Raw genomic sequence first — 26,343 nt, 5'->3', positions numbered from 1 at the left:
GAGCAGAGAACAACCACTCAGGATGGGCAAAGGGACTGGAGAGCTGCTCCAGGGCTTTAAGGAAGAGAACCCAGGAGCTGTCCCCGGAGCAAGCGAGGAGGGCATCTAGTGATGGACGGGAGCATTGCGGGGTGTCCCCTCCGTCCCTGGGGCTGGTGGCACCGTGTGCCTTCCCCCGGACTCAAAAAATGACAGTCCTCTGCTGCATGCATCAAAGCTGTTCTGTGGTTGGGTTTTGGGGAGTGTCAAAATGCACGTGAAGCTTTCTAGCTCCTCTGACTAGGAAACAGAGGAAGTTACCGGGAAAGTACGTGTCAGAGGGGAACTGGGTTGTCCGTCTGTCTGTCTGTCCCCAGGCAGGACCTGCGGGAGGGCTGGACCACTGGCTGGGGGTGCAGAGTTGTAACTGCTGCAGCCAGGACCATCACCACCTCGCCAGGGTCACAGCGCCAGGTCAGAAAGGCTACATGAGAGATGGTCTGAAGGCAGCCCTTTTTTTGACAGGAAAGATAACTTTTAATTCTTCAAAGTAAAAAATTAGAGATTTACTTCTTAAAAGTAAAAAAAAGTTCCTTCTTTACTGCTTTGCTACTTGGCTGCTTGTGGATAACCACTGCATCCCTCTCAGATGTAGGTGCATTCTTTGCTCATGGACGTGTATCTGGTTCCATGTGTCTGAAGGACAGAGCCTGGACCTCCACAGGCGAGAGGCACAGCTCTTCCCGGGGAGCCACAGGGAAGGAAACCTCACGCTGGGCCAAGAGCAGCTCGACAGAGCTACCTGCTGCTGATCGCAAGCTGCTTTTCGTTTTCAGCTTGGCCATTTATCAGAGACCCTGCAGCGGCAGTGAGGAGCTCCTGCATGCTCTTGGTGTGTGAGCACGTTTACACTGCGTTGGGTAGGCTGGCTGCCTCAATAAATATCCTCACGTGCCTGCTGCCTGTGCAGAGATCTTGCTCTTGCATGACTGAAGGGAGCTCACACACTTTTATGCAGAGGACTCGGAGGTGGCATGGAAAAGTCGTCACAATTTAGGGATCTGAAGGGAACTTCTCAAAGCTTATGCAGTCAGGGCTAAGTTGTTTTTCGGTTGTGGTTTTAATTTTTTTCCCCTGGGTCACTCATTGTAAAACTATTTGAGTTACTCAGGGATAGAGAAAATTATCAAAGAGTTTAAAAGAGGCAAATTCAGACATGCCTCGGCTGTGCAGGCTGCACATCCAACCTCTTCGCTTGAAGAAGGAATGTAGCTGTTTCCATGTTGAAAAAATAACATGACTAAGATGTGTGTTTGAATAATAAAGCAACGCAGCCTGGGCCCCACTGAGTGTTAAAGCAAGACTCAGCTTGTAAGATGTGGCTTCGAAGGATCTTGTACCTCTAACTGACAGGTAAGTTTTTGTCTGAACCTCTCAAACCAGAGGAATTCAGGAATGGCCCAGGCTGACTCTACAAGCGCTGGTTCTGCAGAATGGATGACATCCTCGGGGCGTGGGGTACGACGCTCTGTTCTCACTGAGCCATCAGTCTGTCCCCCTGCTCCAGTCCCCGCAGCTGTAGCTCCTCTTGGCTATGCCTGGCTGTATGACCCTGGTCTTGGAAACAGCTCAGTCTTGGCAGGGAAAATATCTGAGGCACTGTGGGTACAATGGGCAAAGCCAGGGAAGCCCTTGTGAGCATGAGACTGCAAAAATGGGATACAGAGAAAAGTTTCACGTGCCTCTGTGGCTGTCACTTGAGCCAACGATGAGAAAATGTTGGGGAGAGCTGTGCCAGCATTTAGGCTTTGAGGACATTTGTTGTTCTACCCAGGTGCTTTGAAAACAATGGATAACATTCAGATTCACTGCTTGGGCCACTCACTTTTTTTCAGTAGCATTTTGGAGAAGACCAAAACATACTAGACACAAACTTAAAAACAAAACCGCACAAAGCTGTGAATGATTCTAGGAGGCGACTTTCAGCTGCCCTTTAAAAGGTATTTGAATGGATGTTCAGCATCCCTGGAGAACAACAGTAGCTTCGTCTGAGTGATTGACACTGTTTGTATTAAAAATGTGAACTGGTGGGGACTCCACCTCCAAGACTGGAGACTGTTTCCCTGGCCCAGTGTCACAACCCTGCATCATCTTCCCATTTTCCTAGGTTTTCCTATACAGAGCTGGTAGGTGGTCTTGTCCCACCCAAGATGACACTTTGTTTTCCCCAGATCAGTTGATACATTTGTCCTAAACCACCAGCACTACCATCACCTCAAATGAAGGAATAAGTACATAAATAATCCTGCATCCCAAAAGCAAATCAGTTATTCAGGGTGCTTCCTGGGTATAAAATCTCCAGAGCGGTGACATTTAGGAGGCTGTAGATCAGCTCCTTTTCAGTGTCATGAAAATTTCATGCTCACTTGGCAAGGAGGTTGGTGAGTCAGGCAAATGAAGTCTTATGGTGTCTCCCTGACCTGGATCCAAATGGAGAGAGTTTCAGGTTACTGCTGTGGGTGTACAGCTCAGGGAGGGAGAGACCCAAGTGTGTGTGGGCCTTCGACACCCGAGGAGGCTGACTTTCGCATCTGTAACACCCTTAGGGATTTTTTTGAAAATTTCAGCCCTGCTGCCCTTGAAGTACAGCAGTCTTGCAGATGGATTTTTAGTTTCTAAATACAAAGGTTCAAACCATGCACAGAGCATCCACCTGTGAGTAACCTTATTGCTCTGCAGGGACTCCCTCCTGCTCCCAGACATTCCTGCTACGAGGCCGCAGCACTGTCCCACGACTCTGTGTCTCACCTGATCCACAAAGTGTGGCTGGAGGTGGCAGACAAGCGGAAAGAGGAAATGTGTCAACTAGTTGCTACAGTTTTGAAGCTTAAAAAAAGCCAAGAGTGGGGAAAATGAGGGAACAGAAACTAAAACCTGACAGCCCCAGTAGGCAGGTTTAGCTACAGCAGAACCGATTCATACAAAGTGAGAATCTGGACTTCTGAGTTGCTTACAGCGTTGTTGCACCGAGCCTGCTGTACTGTGCTGCTTGATTTGCTGCAGTCCTGCTTGCGCTCCCACGCTCTGAAAGGCATCAGGACCAGTTCCTTCACCTCCCAAATCTTTTCTGCTCCCCTGATGGGCTCCTGCCAGCCTAGGGATGCTCCAGCCCGGAGCTGAGGACCCGTACCGCCTCTCGCCAGACGATGTCACACTAACCCCGCGGATGCTCTCCAGCCGGGAGCTGGTCCCCCAGCCACCAGCACTGCAGTGGAGGGTGCCTCTCGTCCTGCTGCACTAATGCTTTGTCAAGCTCTCCTTTTTTTGTACCAATCGCGGAAGGTACCATTAAAGCTTTAAAATTTAATGAGCTCTAATAAAATCTCTCCCTATGATATACAACCGAAGCAAAGGCTATGCTGCAGGAAGCTTGCACTCGTGTATGCCTTTATAGCTTTCTCTCCTCTGTTTTAGCTATATATTCTTATATAATCACTTACATAGCTTTTCCTCAGCTTTTTGCTGTGGAGTTATTGCAGATTAACCCCATAAAGGTAGGTAGCTAGGTGTCTAATTGCCGCTTTGAGCCTAACCCTAGCGCAGGGGCATCTGCCCCACTTAGCTCTAGTGTTTACATTTCTGACACGGTGATATATGCAGACCTGCCTAAATCTTGGCTTGGCTGAAATGATCGTGCCTAAATCCTACCGGATGACTTCCTAGCCCACAGAAACAAATGGGAAGTCTATCCTCTCTCCCGATTTGACTTAAGAGTTCATCCTCTAAATTTACAGGGCACGAGAAGCTCTGTAAATGGCTGTATCCCATAAGCTTTCTTAGTGCACCAGTAATCTGCACTGGAAACAGATGCCGCTGGTTTAAGCCCCCATTCTGGGCTGTTGGAAGCCCACACTGAACCTCTGTTTCCTACGGCTCATGCAGAGTCTCCCACGTCCTGAAAAAGTGCTGTGAGCATCCAGCTGATAGATCCTCTGGGGTTTGGTCTCAAAGTCTCCTGCTGAAGCTGTTCCATGGTGTATAAATAATTAACCATTCACTGAACCAGACAGAAGTGGAAGATGGACTCTCCAGCCCCACGGTAAGGACACTCGTGTGTGATGTGAGAAAGTCAAGTTAGGGGGTTCCTGCTCCAGTGAGCAGCTAACCAGCAGTGCAAACTGGACCAGCTCCAATGGGAGAGGCTGAGACCCTGCTTCCCAAGACCATCCAGGGCCTGCTTATTTGGGCATTTCCCTGAAACAGAAGAGAAAGGAATTTGCAAGCACCTTAACTGCTGGTACAGGAACTGAGACGTCTCTGTGGGAAGAACCTGAGCTACTCCACATAAAGTCTGAAGCATGAGCTGGGTCAGAAGGGTCCATCCAGCTCCATGGCTGTCTCTAGCCTTGGCTGAAGGCAGGTGCTGGTGAAAAAGCAAAATCACAGTGTAAATCCTTAATGATGCCTCTCCAGCACACACCCTGAGCCACCAGAAATGATGACTTTCCCAAGTGGATGTAAACACCTGCTCAGCTCTCCTGAGTTCCCCATGGGTTATCCTTGTGCCTTACCCAGGTAGCTCGTTTCTTGTGACCTCATTATTCTTATACCCTGTGGCAGAGGGCTGGACCCCCAGATCTGAGCTGGGAGGTCCCTGGGGTGGTGGTGTGCCTCAGAGGTGAGCTCAGCAGCTTGTCTGCAGGTTTACTGTTGTGCAGCACCAAACATCGTGTGTGTCTGAAACCCACAGGCACCACCGTAGCTCAGACCTGAGCGCTGGTTCTGTGTTTTACCACCAAAAGTGACACCAACCTCTATTGTGTTTCACCTGATGCTTTTCTTTAATGACCTGGTTGTGCAAGAACATCTGGGATGATTTTATTTAGTCTCAGATTTGGTTTGCTTATTTTGCGAAAGGAAAGGGGAAAAGAAAAAGGGATTCTTTTTGAAAAAAAGTCTCTGAATGTTTAATAGTTAACTTCCATGCACCATCAAAGGATCTCTCAATTCCCCTGTCTGTTCCACCAGTTTTAAAGTGGAGGCAAGGTGTGGATAGAGGGTCAGTATCTTTTATAAGTCCCTCTGGTATATTTGAACAGAAAGGCAAGTGTGCAGTCCTTGACTGGTCTGAAACAGAAAACTCCAGGCTAAGTTTAGAAGCTTCTATTTCAGACCTGAAAAACAGTGGGAGTATCTGAATTTGTCCAGATCAGTAGTTAAGCTAATGAAAAATCCTTCTTTGCAGACCTTTCCCAAAGGGTATCCTTGGATCACCTCAGCTGTCAGTGAGGCTCAGCTGAAGTGAGTGGAGCTGTGTGGCTGTTAAAGCTCGACAGTACACAGAAGACCAAGGCTCTCGTGCAGGCCTCTCATTAGGAGAAGTTTCTGAACACCTTTGAAAGTTGCAGTTCTTCTGACATTAAAAGGTGGAGTAACTTAACTTTGGAAGCCCTGGAGAATTCAGGGAGAAGTCGTTTGACCTCCTTGTGTCTCAATCCATCCAGAACATGAGAGTGAAAAATAAACAGCACCTCATTAAAAAAGAAACAGATAGTGTGACTGACCTGAGCTTGCCTTGGTAAATAAATTACAAAGCCATAAAACTGCTTGAAGAGCTGCTTTATCCCCTTGAAACAACACCCACTTTAGACGCTCTTTAAGCACATCACACTGGGGGTGATGCAGAGGAACTGCCAAGGAGCCGTTATCATTCGCTACCTGTCAAGCCCCCATACATCCTCCCCAGGCTCATGTCTGAGCTAAGAAAGTACAAACCAGTGATGAGAGGTCCCATAAACACCAAGCGAGAACAATTTACCCATGAGCTTTCCCAGCTGTTCTTGCCGCACCAAAGCATCCCAAGCCCAAATTTATACCTGTGTCCTTCTTCATGCCCAAAGGACTCACCTTGATAGTTCAACTACTCTGGGCATTTAGATGCTGCTGCTTTCAACACTTACTGCTGTGATGCCCTATATTTCCTTGGTAAATAGCGGGGTTTGTGAGGCTGGCATAAATAAGGAAAAAAACAGTCGAGGACTGCTGGGACAAGTGTCAGAAGAGTGATCTGGGATCTTGAAGATTTAAAGAAACAGCCAAAAAAACCAAAGTTTTGTGATGTCTGAGTTGATTTAAGTGCTGAGATGACAGAGGCAGTTTGAAGGAACATCAGCGCCTCTATTTCGGCACCAAATCTGAATGCAGAGTGGGAAAGACCCACGGCTGCGAAAGCAAAACGCGTCTAGAAGTGCATTTGTAGGGATCTATCACCACAGATGGTGACTGATACTAATATAACAGGATTCAAAGTGGGGAAAGGCTCCATATATCACATGGACAGCTGAAGCATGATCCCCTGTCGCCATACTGCTACAGAAGCAAACCAAATGCACAGCATCCCATCAAACATAGCGAACCTTCAGACCCTTGCCCGGTGCTGCATGGATAACCTGCCCATTATCTGAAACCCTCACCCTGCCCATTCCATCACCCCCTGATAGCTTCTGTCTTCAGGAACGTGACCTGCTATGGGTCACATGAAGAGATTATTGTAGCCTAGATGTTTAAGCTACATCAACAACTGTCCCTGTGCTGTGTCTGATAGACAGGTAGAACAACGATAGGATGTTTCGCCCCATGTCTAAACAGAAACCCTGCCAGTAGATCATGGACCTGTCAAAGAGAAGGTATAGACTTGCTTTTCAGTAGTTGTAGAATCAGTGCTTAACTGACATGGAACTAGTGAGGAAAGATACAGTTTCTTGGCATGACCTTTCTGCACTTCTTTTAAATTCTTGTATAATTAAAAAGAAGCAAGGAAAAAACTCCAAACCACAACAAGCACCACTTTTTATTGCTCCCCTTATGCTTAATGAAGTCCTAAAATATAGGGAACTGTACAGACAAGACTCCTGAGCACTGCAGACCAGAACTTATGGGCTGTGTCCAGCCTGCTGCTGACACTTCACACAGCCAACTGCTACAGCGCATGACTGCGAGAGATGTGTAAGCAATTCAGGTCACTTATTATCCGGGACTGCAAGGCTTTAGTACAGTGAATGGAGGAAAAGAACTGTGGCACTTACGTTATGTACCCAAATGCCCTTTGTCTTGAGCAGGAGGTGTGATTTTATGTGTCTTGTCAGCTCCTCTCTGATCTGCTTAACTGTGTAAAAGCTATCCCCACCAGATGTTGTAAGATGACGATGGAGTTTTGTTTTCAGATAGCTAAGCAGCTGTATCATATCTCTGAATGAGATGAGTTTGAGATGCATCTGAAAAGCAGCTAAGTGGTAATCTCTGCTAGGCAGGATCACTTGAGGGCAATCACATTTATTATTTAATTTTACTGTTTAACATTGCATGATATTGTTCATCTTGAGGTGGACATTTATTGAGAGAAGTGCAGCAAAAACACAGCATTCCAGACAGAGAGGGCCAGTTATATTTACGTGATACAAATATTCTCTTGCATACAGTGGCAGCCAAAGGAGCTATTTGCTCAGGATGAACTAAGGCATTTTGCTGGCCTCCTGTCGTGGTAACTCATCTCCGTCCAGACTCTGTGGGCTCTTGCTCAGCAGGGTTTCTTGATGCTATCAGTAACAACATACCTGCAAAGGTCTTAGAGATACAAACCTCCTTGGCTAAGCCACCCCAGGAGCTCTTGGAGTACCTAACACACACTGTTTTCCAGCTAGAGCTTTTTGAGCAATCTGGATGACTCCACGGGCAGATTTCCTCAGGCTTATACATGCTGAGCTGTATTTAACTAATGGAACATCTTGGAGAGTAAGAGGCTATTTGGTGTAAGTAGGGACTCAGGACTGACCGTGACTTGGAAATATTGCATATAGTTAAGATCTGTACACTCCAGTGAGATAGTTAATACAGTTAATGTGGTTAAAATCAATGGGCTGTGCTAATTTACCTCAGCTGAAGCCCTCAGTGTCTGCATTTCACATGGCTTTTCAGTGCTTCTTTAAACTCTATTAATTCTAACGTTTAATTGCAAACAAACTGACTGATGGATCAGTTAAAGAAAAATTAACCGTAAAGGGTCAAGGATCTAACCTGTCCTATCTCTATTACTCCCACACAGATCTTCCAGATCAGTTATTTGCATATGTTAAAATCTAATTTGAGTTGTTCATCACATAGAACTAGGTAAGCTTTTTTTTTTAAATGAGAGATGTAACTTCAGGGCACTATTAAATTCTAATTAAAAATCAGTCAAAAGCACCCTTCTCTTAGTGTTTGTGCCTGCAGCAACACTTCCACTGTGGTATCAAAAGCTCAGTTCATTACTCCTTAATTAATTTTGCCTTGAGAAGCTCTAAGTTCTCAGAGGACCTGCTGGATTTTCAGAGCATTGTCTACATAGCGTTGGCTTGTACGCAGCAGCTGCAGCCAAATGACATTCAGATCAGGAATTCTTACCCATGTAATCCAATTTGATACAATGGCTGCAGCCTGCCAGCTTTCAGGAATCTGAAAGACCCTTGAAACTCACAACACAGAGGATATCCTGCCTGGAGCTACTGATCTTGTAGGGATTTTCCCATCTCCCTATTCCCAGTGTGCATATTTTACAGTTGAAAATGTTGGTGTATAGCTTGTTTGGGTTGGGGTTTTTTTTGGTGAAGAAGATCTTGATGAATAAGAAAGTAGACTTGTTCCTGACCCCCAGCAAATCTTGTTTGGAAGTTCTTGAGTTGGCCAAGATTTTTTTGCTCCACCAGGCTCCTGAAGATGTGCACGTTCATTTTCAAGATAAGAATCCTGCAGTCATGATCTCCCACTGCAAATGATTCATTTCCCCTCTTGGCCCGGCTGTGTGCGCACGTGTCTGTGGGTGGTGAGCCAGGGGCTGACCAGTGCCCTGGAACAAAGAAAGGAAAAGAAGGGAAAGGGGTGGAGGAGAATAATCTACCCAGTCTCCCAGGGAACATTTTTCACTGGTCTAGGGCATTTGCACCAGAACAATTTTTGTGATGAATGGAGCATAACGGGGCCCAGGGTGGCTTGAACATCTGGGCACCCCCAAACTCTACAAGATGGGTTTGACAGGAGAGTGTGAACCAAACTTACAAATGTCCCTCTGTGCTGGGCTGAGAGGGACATCTGTAGCTGCCAGAAGGGACCTGAATGGTATAAACTTTCATTAGAAACCTTTGTATTCAGCCTAGTTTGCACAAGCATACGCTGTGACTACCAGAGGCAGTAGTTCAAATCTACCTTCATGTGTATCCAAGTCTTCTTGCTGTAAGGCATCGAGTTAGATGGGTGTGACTGAGGGAGCTGTGGGTAAAAAAAATGTAGATGTGAGGAATCAGGAAGGCTTAAAAAGAGGTTTTTAGGCAATGCCAGCTTTCAGATTTCCTCTTGGAGAAAGTGCACAGAGAAAGGGCAAAAGGTTAAAAACAGAAGGAAAAGAAACCTTGGTGAGTGGTCGGGGACAAGGTGCTTTCCTTTCCCCAAAGTATACTGTCCTTTTCTTCTGCAACGCTTTAGGTAAAGCTTGCCTCTCCATTTCAGAGATGTTGATTTGGGAGCAGAGCAGCAGCTGGGTATTTCGCTCCTCCTCCTCTCTGTTGGGGCTGGTGAGGGAGCTGAGCAAGAAAACAGACCAGGCATCTTAAGGGGGACCAGGTATGAAACATCAGCTCAGCTCTTTCTTCTTGGAGCCGGTCCACACTTTAGCTAGCAGAAGCAGATCTCAGGGCTGAAGTCCTGAACCACATGCCTACCCCTTCCTTGTTCCCAGAGCCACACTTAACACCAGGGTCCACAAGGCTCAGTTGGTCTCATTTACATTTTTGGAGGCCAGGAGCTGCTGAAAATCAATCCAAAGTTTGTTTCATGTGTTCTAGGATTTGATGCTCCTGCTATGTCGTATAGCACCAACACTCAACATCAAGTAGCTACCAGTTGAGATAAGCATCCGGTTGAGCTGAGAAAGCTGCAGCCCAGCTTGGGTCAGGGATGGCCAGTCATATTTCTTGCTGTCCTCAGCAAAGAGTGAAAACCTCAACCTTCTTGGCACTGCAGTTGTTGATGTGCCAAGTCAATGTGTACCCTTCAGCTGTGGCCAGTGCCACATGGTACCAACATAGTCATGTCAGCCCTAAAGAAGCTGAAAGTCTCTTCAGTTTTGAGGTTCACTCAATTTTGTCAGCTTTTTATTACTGAAAGGATGCTGGCCTTACCTTAATGTCTTCATTCAAATGTCAAAGACCACAGGGGTTGTGGAAATCAGGTAGAAGACAATGGGAAAGAAGGGTTTGGTTCTTACCTGAGATGTAGGAACAAAGCTGGCCTGTCTTTCCATGGAGGAAAAAACACAGCACCAGACTGTGCGAAGGCCATAATGGTACAGAGATGGAAATTTTTTTGGGGGAAACAGGGAGGCCCTTGCCTACTCCATGTGGCAGGATAGGACCACTTTTTCCTGATATACTCTGGGATCTCACAGCTACCAGTAATAAGATTTTAAGGGGATGCACAGAAAAGGCTGGGGCAGAGGGTGAAAAGCCCATGGGCTGTGTAGCAAATGAAGCTGAGCAAGCACTGTAGGAGGGGAGTTTGCCTTACCCCTGGGTGTGCACAGACCTGCTGCCTCTGTGCCTTCCCAGGCTGACCGCTTCCCCTCTGCACTGAGTGCTCATGAAAGGGAAAACGCTTTATGCTCAGGGAGCCTTGGAAGATGCTAGCCAAAATCTTGGGTGGGGAGGTGAGCAAGGCTGCAGGCTAGTTTTAGCAAGAATACCCTATATATTTGAACCTACTCCTTTTTATGTTGAGAACACCTGGCGATGGGGCTCTAGCTGCAGTCTGTGCAAGACCTCCTGGCAGGGAAAGCAAGTCACTTGTGAAAGACTTCCTAAGGGAAATGCTTACATCCACTGAGGTTTAGCCTACTGGAAAATGTACAAAAAGGAAAAATTTGTGTGTAGGACAGAGGATGGCCTTGATAAGATAAGCGATCTTGTCATACTCTCAGAACCTGTCCATTTCCTTACGCGACGTTGCATCGAGCGAGGATGTGTTGGCATCCTTCCAGCCTGTACCTCCTCACTTGCACCTGGGCAGAAACCCTTCAAAGATACTGAGTCTAGCTGCAGAGCTCAGAGTGCAAGTGGATCTTCTCTCTCATCTACTGCTCCCTTTCCATCCCCTTTCCTTCTGTCACCTCCCTGCCACCCCTTCCATCAGCTGGCACCAGGCAGAGCGTGACCCTTGGACTACGTGCCTCTGACCACCCTGCCTCCAAGCCGTTCCAGTGCTGAGCTCTCTGTGCTCTGGGATTACAGGGAGTAAGTTTCCAAGGAATTCATTTGTCATTACTTGCTAAATAAATAGAGTCTGATAAGAATCTGCATTCTGCTTCCATAAAAACCTATAGATGCTGTATCTGGTGTCCAAGTAGTTTCTCAGAAGAATGCGCAAGTCACTCATTTGTCTCCATAAAAGCCGGAAAAGGCCGCCTGGATCAGCTGTTGTGGTTAATGCCTGGGAGGGAGCACTCTGCGCTTTCATTATCAGCAGTCGCCACGAAGCGTTGGACGGGGAGGGCTCAGCAGCACAGCAGGAAAAGGGTTTCATATCTGGAAATAATCTTGCAGAAGTCTCTCCTAGGGCTGAAATTCTTGGCAGGAGCCTTTCATCCGAATCCCTTGAGACAGCAAGGCAATGGGCTCTTGTCCTTTGGTAAAGCCTGGCAAGTTTTAGATGTTTTCAAAGAGCAACTACAATATTCTTTTTTAAAGTCCATATGGCAGAAACCATAAAAAAAATGCATCTAGTCCCTTTTTATGATGGACATAACCCAACATATTCCACAAGTGACACCCTCGATATTCGTCTCAGGAACAGCTCTGGCTCGTATCTCCACAGCGTCTGAAGACCAGATCTTTAGACACCTAATTGCCTCTGAAATCAGTGATTTAGTTAGCCACTTAAATACCTTTTCAAATCAAGCCTGTGGTACCTTGCATGTGTTAATACATGCATCCTCATAAAATCTCTGTGAAGCAGAGCTGTATTTCAAGGGTTGGGGTACAGGGACAGAGTAACATATGGTCATGTTTTCTGAAGAGCCTGGAGTAAATCACAGCAGTTTGAAAACCCCACCCCTGCAATTTGTCCAGACTCTGGGGGTAGCATTCACATCTCCAGCCTCCAAACCTGGATTTCACAGGGCCAAGCATGCATCAGCTACAGCTCGTTAGCTCCAGTAGTCTTTTAATTTTTCTATTATTACATATACTTTTTCCATTATAGAAATGGCAGGCACTGGGGAGGGTGGGGAAGACTTTTGTGCTTCAAATAGGTCTTCACAAAAGAGCTAAAAAAAATCCCACAGAAACCCAAGATAACATTGTCATCTGCAATATTAGTAACGCACCCAAAATGGAAAACATTCTTCTTGTCAAACGCTCAGGTTGCGGTTTTGTTTGCTCCTTATTAAGAGTTAATAAACAAAACTGTTTGGGTTAATTTTGTCATGTGTACTGCGAGTTGCTAAGTAACATGGCTCCGCTCTGCCTGAAGTCTGTGTAGTGAGACAACTGAGAGAGGCACTAAAGTGCTATAAAATAAATGGGATGGATCACATTATAGTGTACCAGACCCTGGCTTGGCATTTGGAGCGTGGATATTTTTTTCCCTTTCTTTGTTTTAGGTATAGAAAAACCAAAGGTACAGAGTCCACCTGACATCCGAAGGGCAAGGAGCAGGTTGTGCTTTTGGCAGGTGGAAGCTGTGCAGCTCTCGCTGGGAGATGATGCCCACAGACCTCTGCCCGTATCTGAAATTGTTGCTGCAGCTGGAGGGCAGACACCCAAGGGCCAAGGGGGACAGTGAGGAAATTGTCTTGGTTGTCCCAAAATCTGGGAGGTTTATGCACAAGATTTTTGATCAGCAACAGATGGAGGGTTTGACGTCTCTGGAAGGTCCTGTGTGTCGGCCCGGCATAGCAGGGAAGGCACACCACATGCTGTGTATGGCTGTGGTGCTACAGGGGCTACAGTGCTGCCAGATTTCCCTGCTACTTCCCAAAGAAAAGCATCTATGGGATGGCTTTTAGTTCCTAGCAGGGCCAGGCAGGCTAGGTTGGACAAAATTTCAGGAGCAGGGCTAGGAGAAGGGAAAAATTGGGTTAAATGGTGACCATGTGAGATGCTCAGAGCATCTGTCTGTCAGCAACCTTTCCGTCTGTGAGGAAAGGCAGTGATTTTGCAGCAGCTTTCAGACAAATGGACTTCTCTTTAAAATGGTGACTATCACTGTCATATGAATGTAAACTCAGAACTATTTTCTGCAGACAATTACAAAGAGAATTACGATGTGTAAGGCCTGATTTCATACTGAAAGCAACTAGCAGAGAACAAGACACTATTTTAATAGCAATAGAGATGGACCATGTTGCTGGGCTGGGAATTACCAGGGAACACTCTTACAGATTTTATCAGATCTGTTCTGTTCAGCTTGCAGGCATTTTTCAGTTTTTGAAGAAATCCTAATTTGGATATGAGAATTTCAGCCTTTCAAAGGGGTGTTGGCAGTGGCATAGTTTGTCTCTGCCTCAGTCTCCCAGGACAGGTTGCTCTCAAGAAAGGCATTTGTGTTTTCGGCTGAGGATCCTGAAGGAAGAATCACATACATGTTGCTTATGACCATTTCTGTTCCAGGACTGGAGATGCAGTGCAAGTAAAGCAAATAATTCTAGAAAAGTCTCTCACTGGTCCATTTGTATGGTAAGCCACAAGCTTTCAGGGTATATCACAGCTTTCAGAATTACGATTTTGATGGGAGGACTAGTATTTTCAGGAAACAGTTTTTCCAATGTGAAATTTCCCCTTGAAATCAGTAACTTTAAATAGTACCAATTATGTTGCAAATCTAGCAGGGGTTGGGAGAGAGGGGAGAGGAAAGAAATCCAGGCATACCAATCAGTCAAGGCAGGTGCTGAGGGAATGTGAGCAGTGTAAGTTTCAGACTTACAGGGCTTCCCAGATTTCTCAGGGCTAAACTAATACCTGTCAGTATGAAAAGAACAACCATGACAAAACTCTGAAACTTTCTGGGTTTTGATGAAGTGTGGGTGGTAACTACCGGGTTTAAGAATCAAATGACCTTTTCCAGAACATATCTAAATCTATTTCCTTCCACTAGCCAGCCAGATATCCTCCAAGTGCCTGCAGAAAAGACAAGAGAGAGCTCCTAGCACCGTCTGAGATTACGGTTAAAGGCACCAGGTTGGCACTTCCCAAGTTCCTACTAAGATCCTACTAAGAATGCTTTAAAGGATATATGGAGCTCATTTACAGCTTCTGCAAGCAGAAGTTGGGCAGGATGCATTTCATACAGCTTACGCGTAGGACACATATAGGTCGTGCATATGCAGCCTGTTTTATTTTGCCTGCAGTGCCTGACATAGTCCTGTCTGACAATGAATCATACCGATTCAAACAGTTCAGTGTGCCGCAGATTTAAACATGTAAGTGCCATTTCCTATTGTCCCCAGTCCAAGGGCTTGGTGGAACATCTTGTTAAAATAATACGGCTGCTATTAATAAAGCCGGCAGAGTCTGTATTCAGCACTGCTACATGACAAAACACATCCGTGAGGCAGAGGTTCTCATCTGCTGACACAGGCAGCCAAACACAGCCATGCCGGAGCTGCTAACATGCTCCTCAGTCTCACTGGAGACCCTGTAGAAATACTGAGATGATTAAGACAAGACAGAACAATACGACTAATGCAAACCAGGAACTGACAGTGCTTGGAAACGCTGTTGTGTGCATTTCTGCTGGTGGAAGGCAGGCTAAATCACTGGCACCGTGTCAACTGGTTGCCTTATTTGTATGAAATTTGCTATGCCAAATGGATGCTTGCTCCAGGGAATACATAGACACCTTCAGATCTCGGAAGGAGGGGAGATGGGGGACACCTATTTTGAACAGGAGCGTCTTGGGAAAGTAGCAGCCACAGCAGGTTGTGACAGTGGGGTGTCAGGGCACAGACAACAGACCTGGCATCTCCCAACAGGAGGAGGATGTGTGAGTGACAAAATGCAGCGCAGTCAAAGGGTCATTTGAATGCTGTTTAGTCGGCCGAATGTGTTAGGTGGATTATAGGTACCTGTGATTGCACATTGTATGAGTATTTTAAAATTAATTATATTCTGGCCTGGGAGGGAAGAGTTGGTGCCATGGGTCTTTAAGGCTGAACTTCCCCAGACAGACCATACCTGTGCAAGTGATGTGCGCTTGCTGGAGCAGTCAGGAGGAACCAGAAAAAAGGCCTTTGTGAGAACCTGAGGCCCAGATTAATTTCACTGGCTGTAAGGACATAACTAAGTGCCCAAGCACCACGGCTTCCTCCAGTGAGAGGTATTGGGAGACAGCTAACCCCCACCTGAGCTGTGCTTTGGGGAAGTCTTTCACCTTCTGGGTTGTCTTTTGGTGCCTGGCATTGTAGGGAAGGAATCCAGGACTGAGTAGCACCTAAGACCTCACAAGTAAGGTTCCTCTCCTCCTCTAGGAACATGGTTTCTCTCCTCTGATGCTTGTCTTCTGCCACGTTTCTACCCATCCTGATTTTCACTGCACCCTAACCTTGTTCTTTGCCGGAACTCCTTGACTCTCAACCTCCCTCCCGAAATGCAGACTCAGGAACGCTAACACCAAGCCTTTGAAACTCTGGCATTTCAAAATTAGTTTTCCCTTCCTCTGATTGTTTGCTTCCCAAGAAAGATAAACAATCTGCTGGCACTGCTGGTCTGCTTGTCCACCCTGTTGTCATCTTTGCTTCCCACTCCAGATGATCCCACCTGTCTGGCGCAGGTAGGCCACATAGGCACAAATCCATTTAAAATAGGGCTCAAACAATATTTTAAGTGACATGTAGGCCTCTCAAGGGTCCTTCTAAGACCAACTGAATTTCAATTCATTGAGAGCGAAATTTCTTTCTGAGCAAACAAGAGAGAACTGAATGGGGCTGTGCTACATGGTGCTGGGGTTGATATGGCAACAAAGGTTCTAAAAATGATGAAGCACAAATGGTATTCTCTCACTATATAAATAGCTGTGTCAAGTTGTTATGGAAACTGTCAAGTAAACTGGGTTAAGGAGGGCTACTTTTTCTGCTCTCTTTTGCCAAGGCTTTCTGAAACAGTTTGTACCAGCACAGTACAAGGAGGACCTACAAAACCTGGGTGATGCATCAATCAGAGAGTCTCTACAAATGAGGTGGGACGGCATTACAGCCTCTGTCCTCTTGAGAGGCTGGGACTTTGAAGTTCTGTACCTGCTCCGTTCCTGTGATATACTGGTGGAAGTCATGATGTGGTCTCACCAGAATTCCCTCCTGGAGACCTGGGGCATGATGTTCTGTGGAGACACAGTTGTGTGGGTAGATTATTTTTTTTTCCTGAAGGCCCAGAGCAAACACTCAGGTGGGTGAATGCCAGGTGGAACTGCAGTCACAGCTGTGCATACAGTAAAGCACTTTTGGGGCAGGCAGGTGGAAGAAGCTTCCATCAAGATGAAAAGTGTAATTCAGTGGGTTTTGAAACCAATGTACCAGCTGTGAATTGGAGGGGGCATCAGGTATCCTTTGATGGGAGTATAAAAAAAGTGAAAATCAAAGCAAAAATGCTAAATTGCACCTTGGGCACCAATCTTTTGTCTTAAAGATATTCCAAGAGTAGATAGACCCAAAACATCCAAATCCTCTCTGAAGGATCCTTCTATTCCTCAGCCCAGAGGTTGCTTTGACATCTTGTTTTCAACCCCAGTCCCTTTTGTGAGCTGCACAGAGGCATCTTTTAAATGAACCTCTCCTTGTGAGATGTCACTGTGCTGTATTGTCAGACGGGTGATTTTGAGATAATGAACTTGTTCTTGATTCATTTTAAGTTCTTAGGAGTTTTCCAGCAATGAAATGCAACGTGATCTCTTTGAAAGATACATTGATAAATTAACCACTCACCCTATTAATGCTGTCCTGTTATTGTCACTGCATCTGTCCAAGAACATAATTCCAGCAATGTAACAGTTTATAGTATGCACAGCCGTCTTATCTTTGTTTCCACCGATACAGTTATCTGGCACCTATCCCTCTCAACACAATCAAGATTAGAGTCAGAGAGAATGAGGTTGTTGAAAGGTTTTCCTTTCATATTTCCAAAGACATGATAGCAAAGAGAATTTTAAAAGGGTATTACTGTGTTGATGTACAGTGGATATTCAATCCCTATAAAAAGATTTCTGTCATACATTCGATTCACCTTTCTAGAGCTTAGCAGTCAGCATGCAGAGTTATGCCACAAGGGGTTAGTGGAATGTACTTTGTTCCTGTGTATAAATAGCTAGCTTTTAATAACGAGCATTCAAAAGTATGCAGAAGTGAACAGGATGTTAAGACTGAGAAAGCCTTTTCCTCTGGAGCTGTGCAAAAAAAAAAAAAAAAAAAAAAAAAAAAAAAAAAAAAAAAAAGAAAAAAATTCACACATACAGAGGAAAGAAAGTAAAACACAGCAAGCTGGCTTGGTGCCAGCATTACAAAAAGGGCAAAAACCAGACAAGAAAAGTTTCCCTTCCTCTCTGGGAGCAAGTTTTTACCTTTATCCCTTCAGTGAAGAAAAGGTACTATTTTCTTGGCAAAAGAATAGTATATGTGCACAATGGGGAAAGGCTGCGACTCAGGGGTCAAACAGTAAAACTCTGCCCTGCAAATCATTTTTGAAAGCTGAATAAGTTGCACCATACTCATGCTGGGATGGAGCTCCCATGGAGAAGGACCTAACCCAACTCCAGTCCAGGAGGACAGTCCTGCAGGGTGGGTCAGGGGAGGGAGAGGACTCCTCCAGCTTCCTGATGCTTGCTTGTGAAGCAAGAGATACTGTTCATGTCACTCTTCACTATGATGTGGCAGGCAGGGGAAACCTCAGGCGGGGGAAACCACATTCAGGGGCAAGGAGGACACGCGTGTGGTCCAGATGAAGGGTGCAAGCATGGTGGTCAGTTCCTCTGCACCCCACGTGTCCATCTGTCTTGGCCATTTCAATTGTAAAGTTGTCAGATGATGAACCATTTCTCCCTGTGGGCCTGGCACAATCAGGGCACGTTTCTGGTAGTGATCTCTCAGTCCTATATTGTATAGAAATATGAATAAGTAAAGAAAAGTGATAAGGAAGAGGATCAGGTGCAGATCAGATGTTGAGTTGGGCAGCAGTAAAAAGACCTGAGACAGATTAGTAATGCAAATATATCTGCCGAGTGGTGAACCTTTCAGGAGGAAGGAGGAGAGGATCAAACAGGAGAGCGCATCAAGCAAACAACTGAGAGAAGGAACGGCTCCTGCTAAATGGCTCCCAGCCAAGATGTTCAGGCAAAGAAAGGGAGTGATGTCCAGTCACGGGGGCAGCAGTGCAAGGTGTTTCGACGTGCATTTTATATGGCAGAATTGGGGATCTAAATAAATCCACAGAAGAAATATCACCCTCTTCATTTGCTGGAAAATGCAACGTCTGTCTTCCTCAGATGGCTACAGCCCTGGCAGGGGAATTAACTCTCCTATTTGCACCATGTGTGAGAGGTTCATGGACACCCCAGCAGGGGTTTTGGAGGCTGGTGGCTCTCCCCTCTCTCCTGGAGCAGGGTTCCTCAGCCCCTCTGTTGGCTTGTGCACAGCAGGCTGGTGGGACAGGAGCAGAGCCATGGCAAAGGGCCTGCACGAAACAGTGTACTAATTTTTCTTACCTTTCTGCTGATTTGGTAAAGGAGCTAGGACAATACTGGATCCAACCCTTTCCTGAAGGCACAAATCTGTCTAAGCTACTCTAGGACTTCATATTAATCTAACTTTTCTAGGCCAAGTTCCATGTGGGATTGTGGGTGCAGGTGATACATGGAAGGAGAAACACTGGTTTTTTAGTATTTATATTACAATTTTAGGATGGGAACTGGCAGAAAAGAGCTGGACAGTCTTATGCTCCTGAGACCCTGATGAACCAATTCTGACTGTGTGGTACGTTCTGCTGGAGATCTTCCAGGGGTAAGCCATGCTGCTTATAGGAGGTACCTGCAGGATTATGTCCAAAAAATGGGCACTTAGAAACTATGACAAGTTACAAATTTCTGTTTTGAAGGAGTCTCACAGCCTGAGACTTATTCCCGACTATAAAAATGGGGAAGACTGTTAGAATTGGTGACATACCTCCAAATGAGGACAACTAAGTGCGAAGCAGAACTACTGAATTGAACTGAACATTCACATTTCCTGTGGTTTTACAGGTCATTTTAAGGGAAACCCCAGTGGGAGAGGAACTTGGTGACAATTCCTCAGAAGTCATATAACTCTTAAGTGGCTCTTGGGGCAAAGAAACACACTTAACACCCCCTGCACCTCAGGGCACCATGCAGTGATTTTCCAGTCCTTTCCAATTGCTTCACATTGCGTGGGCTGAGCAGTGATTGGGAGCTGTTACATTTTACTGCCAAGTTTCAGAAAGATCTTTCTCGATGTCTACTCCACCTTTGTTTCCTCTTTTCTTTGTGGTTTGGGTCCACCCAGACTCAGAAGCCAAAGAAAAGTGGATGGGCTGATTCACTAGACTTTGCACTTGAACAGCTTCAGACATTTCTCATTCATTCCAATCCTCCTTGGAGGCATTCATAACATTTTTGCTATTTTTTTCTGCAGCCTTACATGTATATACATTGCACTATCAGATAGGGTAATAATAAGCATTGAAGAAGGAGTGTGCTTGTTCACGTCTTCTAGGTGATGTAAGACAGAAACATAGCCCTCAGCTCAGCTCTCTGCAGCTCTGCAGCCGCTCAGAGATTGCCCCCAGTAACATCTCTCCTGCTTCCTGAGCTCTATCCATTTCTTAATTTCATGGGTTTCCTGGTACCATTGTTTCTCCCTGAGATCAGGATGCATGTCCCATTTTCTTGCCACTTTTCCCACTCAGCCCATCCCATTTTAGCATTTTATTTCTGAACTGAAGACATTATCAGGTATGTTCTCAAGCATGGTTTGTGGTCATGCCTGGAAGTGTGGTCTACTATCTCATAAACCTAGGGAAAGTTGGCCCTAGAGAACAGACTCTTGATCCTTGCTGTTTTCTTGTCTGGTGGGAGCTAAAAATTCCTTGTGAAGTCCTCCCAGGGGATACAGTACCTTTCAGAAATCTCCTTCCCTTTTTTCTTTTTCCCAACAGTGGAAATGCTTTACATACTTTGCAGATGTGTAAGGCTGTTACGTAAAGCATCACATGAAGGCAAGGGCTCTTGCAAATAATAAAACTGCAGGCTAGTTGAAACCAGCCCCCTTATTTCATTTTCCTTAACGAAATGTAAATCTACACCCACACAAACTATGTGTGCTTGGAGCAAACAGTATTCCACATTCTGTGGCAGGGAGAGAGCCAGCCTTGTTGAGGGGCAGCTACCTCACCACACTCCTGCTCCACTGAGCTCGTGCTTGTTTTCCACACCAGATTTGATCAGCCTGGGCATTGGCATGGCTGCTGGCAGAGGCACTGAGGTGAGGAAGTGGCTTGCCCGTCTATAACTTATCAGGCAGCCCTCCTTGAGCATCTGCCCACCCCCGTGGGCTTTGCAGATGCGGGCTGGAAAGCACTCAGCCTGTTTTCCTTCAAGCAATCTTTCATGTGTCCAGGCAAACTTCCCACTGGATGCACCAGTATTGACATGGGCATGAGCGCAAGGAACAGGAGAGCGGCATCTGTCCACCCGACATTCATTCTGGACCTTCTCCATTTCAGCAGCCTGGGTCTTGTGCCCTCTTCCTTCCTAGCTCTCACTGGAGTTGTCCTATTTTCACACTAGCTTGCTTTTCCATCACCCCTGGGTCAGGCTTAAATATGGAATAATGATATCAACCCTACTTTCCACCAACCTCTCCAAAAAAAGAAAAGGCATAACAATCTAGGAGCTACATCTCAGTGGGCATCTTAAAATCACTGCCACAAAATCACTGCCAAAGAAGTAACAGGGCAACCTGCAGGATGAGACATTTCTCAATGTGATGTCCTAGAAAACTGTTTAACATTACTAGCTTCAATCAAATTAATTGTCTATTATTCAATTAAAAATAAGGAAGTAAAGAGACAAAACCTTATTTAATTTCTTTCTGTCATCAACCTATGTAATCTGCAGCTTAATGAACCTGATGGGTTGTCTTCACATGAATAAAGAATTTTTCCTCAGGCCACCTACTCCAGTCATCACTGGGGGATGGGGAAATCTCAGCTCCATTAACAAAGGAGAAGTCCAAAGGTGCTGCTCTGCAGATGGGACAGGACAATTCCCCATTGCTATTAAAGTGCCTTAACTGGGAAGGGCGCATTTAGGCTTGCAGAGGGACAACATACCCTATTTTCTAAGAGCAAACATTTCCTTTTCTCACATGTATTTTGTGACAGTTCATTTCCCCTCCTCTTCCCAGAGGTGACCTGTTTTATATGCAGTCATTTTGCAATTTGCTGTCAGGTCCCAGGAACTGCAGTGTGGACAAAGACACATGCTCATGAAGGGACCATTCCACTGAGCACTGATGCGTTGGCTCAGACCTGGTCCCCAGGAAGACGGCACAGAAACCCTGAGCCTCCTGCTCTGCAGAGAGCCTGGAAGAGCAGTGCAGGCTGCCTGCACGCTGCTTCTCTACTTCCCCTACCTCTGGGCACCAACTCAAGGCCAGGCTTAGTTTCCCTGAAATTACACTCCTTGAGGCAATATTAGAAAGCCTCAGCTGCGTGGTTTGGCCCCATGTAATCAGCAGCCAGGTCCCTTTCTCCAGCAAAGTTAAAGAACATGATTTAAACTGCTTCTCCATGTTTCCTGCACTTACACACAATGTTTTTGGTCCAGTCGGAGAAGATAAAGTTCAACAAATGGTCAGTTAAATTAGACTTGGAAAGGTACAGCCAGTTGGAAGAGGAAAGATCAGGAAAGGCTTCGGTGGAGGTGGTACACCAGGGGATCCCAGGTAATTCAGATGCTCACGGGGCTGGTGGCAGCTGTTGCAGTATTTTTACCCTACTGCAGCGCAGACATAGGTGGCCAAGGGTCACCAGTTCCAAGAGTCTCTCCTTCATTTTGGTCTCCCTTCTGAGGCTAGCCTCCATTTCTGCATGTTCAATGAGTGTGCGCACACACATTTCATTACATATTTTGTGTGCGTGCCACTTCCCCATGCTTGTCACCCCCTGCCTGTCAGTTACACAGACCATCCTGCAGTAGACCCTCTAGTCTGCGGAGACTGGCCAAAAAAGTGATTCCAAATCCTTCACAATGCTGAAGTGAAGCTGCAGCATTAACAGACTCCCTGGCGTGACAGCTCCAGCCTTCACGGGGATCCACGCTCTCTTCTACCTTCATTAGCCTTATATAATGTTACTGCTCAGCTGCAGCTAGTGTGACACTGGCTCCTTTGTGTGACTGCAAGGCTTTTGTGCATCAGCCAAAATGCAATGCTAAACCAATCAGGATAATAAGCGGTTGACTGTTAACACGCCATTTCCGAAAGGGGGGTTGTACACCACTGCACAAGCTGTTGTGAGCATCTGTTTGTGGCTGGGGTAAGTCAGAGGCAAGGTGGGCTCGTCCGGGGGCAGGTGTCCTGGTCTGCTGGCTGTACAGCACTGGGTACTGGGCTCTGTGAGCAGTCAGTGGAGAAACACCACCTGCCAGACAGGAGCTTTATACTGGTGGGCGGTAGGAGCCAGTCCCTGCAGCACTTGTCCTCCTACACCTTCACCACCCCCTGCTCCAACCCTGCCTGGTGCCAGCAGCAAGAACCAGCCTTTTTTAGTGTGATTTTGTGGAAAAGGGAAGCAGGAGCTGTGGTGACTCAGAGACTCCCTTTTCGCAGGCAAGATGTTCTGGTGGGATTTGAAAACTCCTTTGCCCAGGCAGTCTCCTCCACCACTGCAGCTCCCAGAAGGGTAGGTCCCAGAGCCTGGGATGTGCTTCTGCTCAGACCCTCAGGATGAGCCTGGCCTGATACAGTTAGAGCTGTAGGAGGGACCAGACTTTTCTTGCTCCTCACCCAAAAATAAAATAGAAATAAGGCAAAACAAAACAAAAAAATAATGGAGGTGTGGAGGGGTTGCTGGTGAGTTCAGGCTCTGAGTCCGAGGAGGGAGGTCTGAGGATTCCCTGCGAAGCCATCGGGAATTAAGGCAGCAGATGCTAAACTGGCCAATGTTCCTTTAAGTCAATGTCTAGCTTTGCCCAGCTGCCCAGCCATCTCTCTGGCATTTGAAGCACTGTGCAAATAAAGATAACAGTGACACGACAGGACATCCTGTTAGGAAGCTCGCTAATTGGTTGAGGATCGATCAGGATGAAGCACTGTGAGTTGATTTTGGCATTGGGAATGCCATCAGTGAAGGTGGCTGCCAATGCGAGTGAGGGGCATCTCCCCTGCCCGGGGCGTGGGGTCTGTAGCATCTGCTGTTGGGGTGGATGAGTCCTGACACACACCTTGACCTTCCCGGGTGTTGGGTGTGTGGCTCAGGGGTGCTGCTGGGCTTCGGGTCACTGCAGGAGGCGGAGGGGCACTTTTGGCTGCGAATAGCCCTGATTTCAGAGATTTCTGCTGTCCCTTCCCTGCAGGCTGTTGTAGATGGTGGTGTCAGTCCCTGGGTCTGTAGCCTCCTCTGCATGTCCACCACGCACAGCATCTCTCTTCTAAAGCAGTAGCATCTTGATTCAGAAACTAGGCTTTTTTTAATGGAAATGGGTATTTAGTCACCAGTTCAGCTTTCTTGGTCTTTTCTGGCAGTTACTCTGAGATGTAACTGGTGGGTTCCTCTGTGTGGTGGTCAACAGAAATTCTGATTTTAAGTCACGTATCTGAGGAACCATTTCCCCAGCTTTAACCAAGAAGGAAGGCTGATTGAAGCTATCCATCAAGAACTGCAGCTCCAAATGCCTTGCTCCCTGGGCAACTCCAGTTATCATACCCAGCCCCAACATCAGTGCTTGGTCAAGCCTTAACCCCTGAATTGCAGCATCCAAAGCAGCAGACCAGAGCAAGATTTAGGCTGTGTAATGCTAGTTCATTTGTGCTTGCTTCCAGTTTGGTGATTGTGACTGCCTTCCCTAGCAATCACCTGACTACTGTAATTTTGGTCTAAAGCATGTGGCTCCAGTTATCTTCTTTGAATTAAGACATGTATTGCAAATTAACATTTTTCTGTATGGCCTAGAAAAGCATATTCTTGGCTGGGTATGACTTGACACCTTCCTGGATAGCATGACTACTTGTCTCTTAGTTTACCCAGTGGGAAATGTATATTACCAGTAAGCCAGTATGACATATCAAATTCTGCTCCCTGAGTAAAGCATATTAAAATGCCATTTTTACATCCCAAATTATATTTCATTATGCAGTCAGTTACACTTTTGACAGTAGCAGTGCACAGAGTGCATTTCATATGCTAACTAAACCAGACTTTTTTTTTTCTCTAATTTGCTGAAAAAATATTATGTTATATCTAGGACATAGTGTTTCTGGAGTGAAAAAAACAGCATCAGGGATGTAGTCTGTGATCTTTGTTTTGGGTGCTGATCATAATTGTACACTCTGCTTAAGATGAAGTGACAGACATTTCACCCAGCATTGCTAGAGAGCCATGCCACTGTATAAGTCTTTGTCTAATTTTAAGAATTTGTACACAACTCTCTAAAAATACTTGTTTGTCTATCTAACGTGCAGTTGGACTAGATGGTCATTGTGGGTTGCTTCCAGCAGAACTATTCTATTCTACAACGATTTGCTAATTCTATGGGTTATTCTCATAGAATATTTTTCAAGATGGCTTTTAAAATTCCTAAGTATTTCTTTCAAGAAAGAGAAGAAAAGGTGAATCTAGGGTTATAGTGTGCTGAAAGCCTTAGTGAAAAATATTTTTGTGTATAGAGGTGGATGTGGGGTTACAACAGGATAGAGCAGAGACCATTTCTCAACGCACATTGGCAAATATGAGAGATTGCATTAACTTTATTTTCTTGAGCTGGTCTCATGGCCTATGTTGTTTGCTTACTCGGGGAGGGAGGGATGTCAAGTGTCATCACACCTTTTGGTATGGGCAGCAGTAGAGGCAAGCTGTAGCAGCAGGGAAGGGACATCAGTTGCCACCTACTTTATGATGTTGCTTTCTGTGTGCCCATCAGCTCAGCTGGAATTGGGTATAACCTGCATCCAGATTCAGCAAATGCAACTTCCTACCATCACTGGGGACAAAATCAGGAGCCAGGTTGTGCTTCAGGTACCTCCCAGATTTTTGCTTTTAATACTGCTTTCTCGACCCTGCTGTTATTCAGGACTGCCTACATCCCTCCCTGAAATGGCTTCCCTGTGTCATCTGTCCCTGTGCATTCGTCCATAATTTGACCTGAAGGCATGCCAGTGGGAGCTCATGTGCCTGCTCTGGGTGTCCACCAAGCAGTTCATTATTTGTGCTATTACCTCTCCCAGCTACCTCCTGCTTCTGGCTTTTAAGCAGCATTTAGACACTGACCAGTACATCAGAATAGATCAAAAATCTGTTTAAAAAGTAGTGTTACTGATGGGGATGGTGTGCAGTGAGCAGGGGGTACAAGACGTATGACAAGGCTCTGGAGACACTGAAACCCCAGATCCTGTCTGCCCACGCTCTGCAGAGGAGCCCGGAGGCTCCCTCTCCCTGGGCACCACACAGCACCTACTGGCAGCCTGCGCTGCATTCAGTTTGGCTCGTGTCAGGTCAGCAAAGCATGATAAGAGATAATTGGTGATTAAATAGCAACCTTTTATCTTGGTAAATGACAGTTACTTCCTTGTAGGCTACCTACGTTGACAATGAGTGCTCAGGACAAGCTGAACAAATCTGTTTACTTTCGTCCTGAATAAAAACTTCGGAGAAGCTTCCCAGTCCTTACAGAGAAGGCAGGATGGCCGACTGGAGCCCCTGGGAGCCTCCAGTGAGAAGTTTTGCTGGAAATGGATGCGCACCCCCCCGACTCTCTGCCTGGGTCGGGGTGTGCAGCAGCAGAGGGCAGTAGCTCAACGTGATGCTTCCTCCACTGCAGGAGACTTCTTTTCATCTCACGCATCTTTTCCTACAGGAGTTTGCAGCCTCCAGGTAGCTGTGCATGCTATTAAAGTCAATCATGCCTTTTTAAATAAATCTGAATGTCCTCTTCGGGAAAGGAGGAGTGCTTGACTGTACCCCCAGCCTCTTGCAAGGCACCTGCAGGCAGCGATGAGTGCCTGCAGCTGACTCACTGCCGCAGGTGACTTGGTGCCTCGCCATCAGCCAGGGAGGTGGAGGTGGCACG

At 46.2% G+C, this 26,343-nt stretch overlaps 1 protein-coding gene across 12 annotated transcripts in view; it reads right to left on the bottom strand.

The window, feature by feature from the left end:
- Positions 1 to 26,343, bottom strand: part of GPR132 (G protein-coupled receptor 132) — a 123,587-nt gene that overhangs the window by 38,982 nt on the left and 58,262 nt on the right. For 3 of the 12 annotated variants that reach the window (XR_013929754.1, XR_013929756.1, XR_013929757.1), the window contains one exon: positions 6,815 to 8,860. The exons of 6 other annotated variants lie outside the window; for them this stretch is intronic. The gene's annotated coding sequence lies outside the window, so the exon portion shown is untranslated. Of the gene's footprint in view, positions 4,403 to 6,814; positions 8,861 to 9,216; positions 9,280 to 17,442; positions 18,136 to 26,343 lie in introns of those variants that run through there. 3 more of the 12 variants (XR_013929755.1, XR_013929753.1, XR_013929758.1) reach the window with 3 other exon arrangements.

Source organism: Falco punctatus (assembly GCF_963210335.1).
Source record: "Falco punctatus genome assembly, chromosome: 7".
NCBI classification, from domain to species: Eukaryota; Metazoa; Chordata; class Aves; order Falconiformes; family Falconidae; genus Falco; species Falco punctatus.
This window is presented reverse-complemented; position numbering and strand designations above follow the sequence as displayed.